This window comes from Herpailurus yagouaroundi, unplaced genomic scaffold (assembly GCF_014898765.1).
Source record: "Herpailurus yagouaroundi ecotype Mexico unplaced genomic scaffold, PumYag 217, whole genome shotgun sequence".
NCBI lineage: Eukaryota > Metazoa > Chordata > Mammalia > Carnivora > Felidae > Herpailurus > Herpailurus yagouaroundi.
Window position 1 is genome coordinate 6,197,156 of NW_024412448.1, and position 8,017 is coordinate 6,205,172.

The following is an 8,017-nucleotide window of genomic DNA, read 5'->3' on the forward strand; positions in this document are numbered from 1 at the left end:
AATTAAAAAACATCATCTGGGGCGCCTGGGTGGCGCAGTCGGTTAAGTGGCCGACTTCAGCCAGGTCACGATCTCGCGGTCCGTGAGTTCGAGCCCCGCGTCAGGCTCTGGGCTGATGGCTCAGAGCCTGGAGCCTGTTTCCGATTCTGTGTCTCCCTCTCTCTCTGCCCCTCCCCCATTCATGCTCTGTCTCTCTCTGTCCCAAAAATAAATAAATGTTGAAAAAAAATTTTTTTTTAAAAATAAAAAACATCATCTTGTCAACTTTTATAAGAAAAACCAGATGAGGTTTTGATTGGGATGATACTCTATAGATCAAACAGGGCACAAGTTCAGCAAATCAATATTCAAGAATCTGTTGCTTTTGTTTAGTGATCTATATACCAATATAGTTACTTACACCAACTGGGGTGAGCTCTATGCTGATAGGTACTTCTGTGTATCTACCATGACACTGACAAAATGGTACTGGTAATTATACTCACGGGCGACAGGGGACCCCTGAAACCATCAGAAAGGTTTTGATGTCAGGTGGTTGTGATTGTTTACAACTGTCCGAAACTTCATAATCCTATCAATTTGGATTTATCAAGTAGACCTCAATTCCTTTCAGGGATGTGACAAATACACAAAATGCCTACTCCTCGCCTGGTGCTATGGAGATGTTGGCAGAGGGACACCCCGACAGCCTACTCCTGCCCCAGAGCCCAGGACGTTTAATCAACCAGAACAGCTCATTCGTCTCAGGAGGCTGGGTAGCAGATGGTTTATGTATGTTTTTTTACACTGTAGTATTTGTGTTTCTATAAAGAAGAAAACCAGAAATTGTGAAACTTATTATTTACTTAATATAGTACTTACATCCATAATACTTTTTATTTTTAAAAATTTTTTAATGTTTATTCATTTTAGAGAGAGAGAGGGAGAGAGAGAATGAGTGGGGGGAGGGGCAGAGAGAGGGGGAGACACAGAATCCGAAGCAGGCTCCAGGCTCTGAGCTGTCAGCACGAGCCCGATGGGGGGCTCGAACCCACAAACTGTGAGATCATGACCTGAGCTGAAGTCGGACGCTCAACTGACTGAGCCACCCAGGCACCCCATACTTTTTAAATTTACAGTATTATCAGCAGGGCCGTATTTTCATGAGTATAGCTTATATTTTCTTTGAAAGCTTGGCCAAAATAAGACCATTTAGAATATTTGTCTCCTGTGTGTACCCACAGCCACAATGAGTTGAACGCAATAGGAGCGCTGGGCAGCCGAGTCAACACAGTTACAGGATTTCGTGAGACGGACACATACTGACAATCTACTACTGGCACTGAATCACTCAGAGGCCTTAACTGGAGGCCCCAGCAGCTGGGAAGGTAAGACCTAACAGCACAGAAACTAAGTAACAATGAAAGGAAGGCAGCAAGAAACATCATCAGGCTAGAAGTTATTAAATGTCAAATAAGTGTTACACGCACACAGGTTAGTCCTGGGGCCCGGGGCCGTGTGCACAGAATGGCCACAATGAAGAAACGCAGTGGACCCTTGGACAACATAGGTTTGAAACGCGTAGGTCCCCTTACAGGTGGATTTTTTTTCCGAAAACAACACTACCATCAATGTTTTTCTTAGGATTTGACTAACATTTGTTTTTATTCTAGCTTCCTTTTCTTTGGTAAGAATGCAGTATATAAAACATAGAACAAGGAACATATTGTTAATCAACCATTTATGTTATTGGTAAGCCTTCTCCTCAACAGCAGGCTATTAGTAAAGTTTTGGGGGTGTCAAGGGAGTCGGTGCCCCGACCCTGCCCCTCGAGTTGTTCAAGTGCCAACTGTACTGTGTCAAGAGGGAATTGGATCGATGGGGAGGAGGGTACCTGGCTGCAGGCGGGAAAGCTGTATGAACAAGGGCTGATGCGGGAATAGGCGGGGAAGGGGGCTGTCTGGAGGGGAGTATGGCACAGGCAAGCCGTAGGCAGAGCCCAACAGCTCTGGGGTGGGCACAGGTCACCCACACCACCCGGGAGCAGTGCGAGGAAACGGAAATCTGGGCCGGAGCCGGACAGGGAGAACGTCTGTTTGCAGGAAACACAGGTTGCTGGGTCTGGCTTTCGCCTGGTGCATAATGCCGAGCCTCTGAAGGTGTTTCAGCTTAGGGGAAAATGCTGAGACACGGGGTGACATTCTTAGGACCACAGGACTTGCAATCGCATTGTATTATCTTGTTAAATGAAACCAGCGGCAGTGGCGGATTTTCTTCTGATTTATGTTTCTTAGAGACTATAAAAATTCACAGTTATAACATTAAGAATTAGCACCCTTTTTACTGAGTGGCATATAGAGGAAGCCTCAGTTTTGCTTACCGTGTAGGGCAGTATAGGCTGGTCTGGAGTGGGCAGGTCACTGAGCCCTCGCTGCCCGGGTGTGATACAGGCCATTGGAGCGTCTGTCCAGTAGAGCTCTATCACAGGGCAGCCTGAGTCAATACCCACAGAGTCCTTAAAGCAGTACCTGGCACGCAGAAAACGCTGCACAAGTGGTTTGTCAACTAGCATAGGGTTCTGACAACACTTTCTCCAGCCAGGCCTGCCTGACATAAACACTGGAAGGTCCAGGCCTCGTTGTTCTTTCTTTGCCTTCTAGACTTTTCTGCCTGCTCGTTCTGGTACCTGCATAGCCAAATGTTAACATCTTGAACTATATTTGTAGCTTCTTTTCTATCTCATTTCAGACCTGTCGATTTTTGCTTTGAACGTTTGGATGTTAGGTTTGTTAAAGATTTCATCCTTTAAAAAAAAGTTTAATGTTTATTTTTGAGAGAGAGAGACAGAGCGTGAGGGGGGGAGGGGCAGAGAACGAGGGAGACACAGGATCCAAAGCAGGCTCCAGGCTCCGAGCTATCAGCACAGAGCCCGATGCGGGGCTCGAACTCACGAACTGTGAGGTAATGACCAGAGCCAAAGTTGGATACTTAACCGACTGAGCCACCCAGGCTCCCCAAGGATTTCGTCTTTTTAAGCAATCTCTACACCCAACGTGGGGCCTGAACCCACAACCCAGAGATCAAGAGTCACACGCTCCACTGAGCCAGCCAGGAGTCCTGGAGACTGTTACGATATGCACTTAGGATTCTTGCATTTTATTGCTGAGTTGACCCTGTCAACCCACAGTTGACCCCGTGGACCAGCCTCCTGTGACAGCCCTTACCTAAGGCGGCCTGGTCTGATGCCAGGTGTCTGCGTGACACGGCTTTACCCATCCTCGAACCTTCAGCTTGTCTTCGTCTTTAGATTGCAAGAATGTTTTGTAAACTCATCGGTCAGGTGGTTTTTCTCTTTTCTTTTCTACTCAGTCTAAAGTTTCCGGCTTCTAATTGTACTGTTCCACACATTCACTTTTTTTTTTTTTTAATTTTTTTTTCAACGTTTATTTATTTTTGGGACAGAGAGAGACAGAGCATGAACGGGGGAGGGTCAGAGAGAGGGAGACACAGAATCGGAAATAGGCTCCAGGCTCTGAGCCATCAGCCCAGAGCCCGACGCGGGGCTCGAACTCCCGGACCGCAAGATCATGACCTGGCTGAAGTCGGACGCTTAACCGACTGCGCCACCCAGGCGCCCCACACATTCACATTTAATATAGTAACTGACACAGTTGGGTTTAAAGCCACAACCTTGTTCTGTATTTGTTCCATCTGAGCTTTTTGTCTTCTTCCTGGCCTATTGGACTATTCACGTATTTTTAAAATTCCATCTTATCCCCTTATATTTTTTGACCTATAGGTATTATATAACATATATAATATATAGATTTATACTTCTATTAGTGGTTGAGCTATAAATTACAGTAAGTACCCTTCACTTACCACGGCTCACTTTGGAATCATACACCATTTGATTAACCAGGTAAGAACCTCAAAACAGTGAAATAACACCGACTTCCCTCATCTTTTCTTCTCTTGTGATCGTATTTTTTATTTCTGTGGGTTGCATTATCTGATCTGGTAGCCACTAGCCACGTGTGGCTATTTAAACATACAATTACATTAATTATAACCAAATGCAGCCTTAAAGCTCAGCTCCTCAGTTCCACTAGCCCCACTGGAAGTGCCCACGAGCTCCCCCCGGGGCGGCGGCTCCTGTGCTGGGCAGGCACCGTGACTGAACGCGTCAGAAACTGTATCGCACAGCATTGCTCTAAAGCCCGGAACGTGTGACTTTAAAATCTGCTTCAAGCATTTGTTCCATAATTTTTTAAAGAAGTTATTTTAAATGTTTTTGCAGTCACCCACTCCATCGTCTGCCCAGGTCTTCGTGCCCTCGTGCAGGTCTGGGATGCCACTGCCGCCACCTTCCTGTGGCCTGAAAAACGTCATTACTTTCCTGAAGGCCTCTTCCGGTGACATTCTCCAGCTTTTGTTCATCTGAAAATACCTTTTTTTACGTGTGTTAAAATTAATTGCGTCTTTACTTTCTGAAGGATATCTTGGTTAGGTATTGAATACTGGTCTGGAGGACCGCTTGACATTCAGCATTTTGCAGATGCCGTCTCTGTATTCTGGCACCACTGCTTGTGATAAGTCATTCGCATGAAGTCTCCCTGAATGTGATGTGTCTTTTCAATTTTGTCTCCTTCTAGAACTTTTTTTTTAACGTCTATTTTTGAGAGAGAGAGACAGAGACAGAGCATAAGTGGGAAAGGGGCAGAGAGAGAGAGGGACACAGAATCCAAAGCAGGCTCTAGGCTCCGAGCTGTCAGCACAGAGCCCAACACGGGGCTCGAACTCACAAACCGTGAGATTATGACCTGAGCCGAGGTCAGACGTTTAACCGACTGAGCCACCCAGGCGCCTCTCCTGTTAGGACTTTTATTCTTATCTTTGGTTTTCAGAAGCTGGACTGTGATATGCGTCCACATGTTTTTCTTTGAATTTGTTCTCTTTGGGGTTTACCAAACTTTTTGGATCTGTGGTTGGTGTATTCTTATCAATTTGTAAAATTCTTTATGTTTATTTTGAGAGAGAGCACAAGCGAAGGGAAGGAGCAGAGAGAGAACCCCCAGCAGGCTCCACTCCCAGGGCTCGATCTCACAAACCATGAGGTCACATCCTGAGATGAGATCAAGAGTCGGACACTCAACCGACTGAGCTAACCAGGCGCCCCACTGTGTAAAATTCTTACACATTCTCCCTTCAAATATTTCTACTCCATTTTCTTTCTCCTTCCTTCTGGAAGTACAACTTTCGACTGTTGTACATCAGACCATTCGATCCTGTTCACACATCTCTAACATTGCTTTGTTATCTTTTTCTCATTTTGATTTTTTTTTTTTCTGAGTTTTCAGGTGCTTTCTCCTGATGGAACTTTGAGTTGAAAAACCCTCTCTTCAGCTGTGCCCTGTCTATTGTTCAGAAAATTCAATGAGCTCTTCACTTCAGGTAATTTACTTTGTCCCTTACTCCTCGTGTGCTGCCCTGACTCCTGGGGCGTGGCCCTTCTGGTGTCTCAGCTGCTGCCTGGGTTGCACCAAGTTCCAGCACCTCCCAGTCCTGCAAGGCCTCTGCAGTCTCTGGTCAGCTCTCCCGTAGCACCTGCAACCAGAAGAGGTTCCCAGAACGGTGTTAGGTTGCTGTAATAAAACTTCCTCTTGTTCTGTTCACTTATGTGTATGCATTCATGACGAGTGAGAATATTGGTTCTGTACCCTGCCCCACTCCAGGAATTCTCATCACCGGATGTATGAGCTAGGTTCAAGGAAAAAAGGCCCCACATACTATTAGGAGACAAACCTCCAATATACTCAATTTTTTAGTTTTAATCGAAACCTGCATATAAATATTAATATTGCTTTCACCAACCATATGTTAATAATGGCTGCCATAGTAATTCAATCCAAGAGAAATATTTTAATATGAGGCTTACATCTGCAGGAATTGCAAATTAATGTGTACATATGTGTGTGTCTCTCTCCAGGGGTAAATCATAAGTTCATCAATAAATACTCAAGCATAAACATTGTTATTTAGGATAAAATTTGTGGGAGAATTTGAACGGAAATGAGTTTAGGAGTAAAGGATTTAATTAAACTCTGGTTACCCAAGAAGACTGTTTGTATGTTTATAAAAACATATGCTAGTGGGTTTCAAATCAAAATGGCACTCGGGATCCATTTCATACATTTAAGGAACGATGTCATGATCTATTTTAAAAGTCAATATTTACGTCTGGGAAATTACATTCATTGCAATTATTTAGACATAATGGGGGCAGTGCGTGGGTGGCTCAGTTGGTTGAACATCCGACTCTTGATCTCAGCCCAGGTCATGATCCCAGGGTCCTGGGATTGAGCCTTGCACTGGCCTTTGCACTGAGCATAGAGCCTGTTTAAGATTGTCTCTGGGGAGCCTGGGTGGCTCAGTCTCTCTCTCCCCCTCCCCCACTTGCACGTGTGCACGCGCACGTGCTCTCTCTCAAAATAAAAATTTAACGTTTTAAACATAATGTAAAATTTTGCCATTATCTTAAACGTGGGGGCTTATAAGTTTTCACAAAATTAGTTTATTAGATACTGTGCAAAAGGTTTGAGGACCATGGGTCCAGCTGTCTTCACCGTAGTCTGATTCACTGCAAGAGACACAAATGGGTCTCCCTGTTTTCAATTTTGTCCCACAGCAAAAAGGTTGATCTTTTTAAGTTAAATTGGATCATATCACTCCTTGCTTGAACTGCCCTGGAGGTTCCCATTTCCCTTAGCGAGGAGCCCAGCAGCTCAGCAAGCCTTCCGAAATGCCTTCTCCTGCCTCTGACACACCCTTCCGCCTCCTCAGTGCTGTGCCCTCGCTCTCCACCCAGAGGTTGCTGTGGTCCCTGGTACAGATCCTGCAGGTCAGAGGTCTCCTCTTCCTCCGGCCTTCTGGCTCGTCTCTTGGCCCCTCTGCTCTATGGAACGTGCTGCTCTTTGGCCGTGCTGTGATGATTCACGTGGGGATGGCGGTTCCTCCGTAAGCCTCCGCTCTCTTTCTCCACCTGTGTGTGGCAGACTGTAGATGCTCAGTCCACTTCTGAATGGAAGAACAAATCTTTGTAAAAGCCGGGTCTGGGTGTCTGTCTTCCATACCTCTGCCTTCAGCTCCTTGATGCAAAGAGCAGCGGGCCACCTACCTTGCGAGCTCTTCTGGTGCTGCTTTTCCCTCAGTCACGAGGGGTCTTGTGTGCTGGCTTCCTTTTGGTTCCCCTTTCACACATGGCGACGGGGCATGGCTGCTGGTTTGCTCACTGCTGTCTGCGAAACTCTGGCTGGTGCCTGTATACAGTGGACACTTACCAAGCATTTGTGATGGACGGAAGGCCCAGTGCAAGCGCTGTCTCTGATCTGGAGCCTTTTCCGACTGTCCCAGCACTTGGTGAGCTTTCTTCTAGAACCATGTGGTTCTTACCATTTCTACTTGTACAGGGCTTGGCATTGCCTATCTTTGCGTCTACGCTGCAAGGGTATAATTGAAACACGTCAGTGCAATGCTACAGGCTCATCCTCTTTATATCTGCAAATCTGGGTTCCCTGCATGATGGATACCTGGTGCTGATAACATGTGAGCAGCTTTCAGTTAGCCTTGTAGAAGTTAGCAGCATACACACACACTCCAAACACCACCAATAAGTTGATTACTACTGTGAAACTTCTGGAAGGCAAGTAGAGGGGTGATGCCCTGAAGTTTGTGCCCTAAGCACAAGGCAGGGGACAAAGCCCCAGGACACAAGAGCAGACAACGCAGTCCACAGTCACCGTCATCAGTGGTTTGGAAACACTTGTTACTTGTTATGCTTGATCATATGCCCTTTCTTTCAATCGACTATTATGCTTTTATTTTTTTTATTTTTATTTTTATTTTTTTTTCAACATTTATTTTTTTTTTGGGACAGAGAGAGACAGAGCATGAACGGGGGAGGAGCAGAGAGAGAGGGAGACACAGAATCAGAAACAGGCTCCAGGCTCTGAGCCATCAGCCCAGAGCCCGATGCGGG

General features: G+C 45.8%; 2 long non-coding RNA genes across 4 annotated transcripts in view; one reads left to right on the forward strand and one right to left on the reverse strand.

Moving 5' to 3' along the window:
* LOC121018106 (uncharacterized) overlaps positions 1-5,435 on the forward strand; it is a 7,038-nt gene extending 1,603 nt beyond the window's left edge. The window contains exons 2-3 of the long non-coding RNA XR_005785029.1: positions 1,224-1,367; positions 5,340-5,435. This is a non-coding gene — a long non-coding RNA (uncharacterized LOC121018106). The remainder of the gene's footprint in view (positions 1-1,223; positions 1,368-5,339) is intronic.
* LOC121018105 (uncharacterized) lies at positions 5,288-7,858 on the reverse strand. Of its 3 annotated transcripts, none has more exons than XR_005785027.1 (3): positions 7,157-7,858; positions 6,807-7,056; positions 5,288-5,586 (listed from the first exon to the last, which is right to left on the reverse strand). It is a non-coding gene; the product is annotated as an uncharacterized LOC121018105 (long non-coding RNA). The 3 variants fall into 3 exon arrangements; XR_005785028.1 differs by lacking the exon at positions 5,288-5,586 and having other exon boundaries at positions 6,534-7,056; positions 7,157-7,478; positions 7,569-7,858; XR_005785026.1 differs by lacking the exon at positions 5,288-5,586 and having other exon boundaries at positions 6,534-7,056.
* Positions 7,859-8,017: the final 159 nt, after the last annotated feature.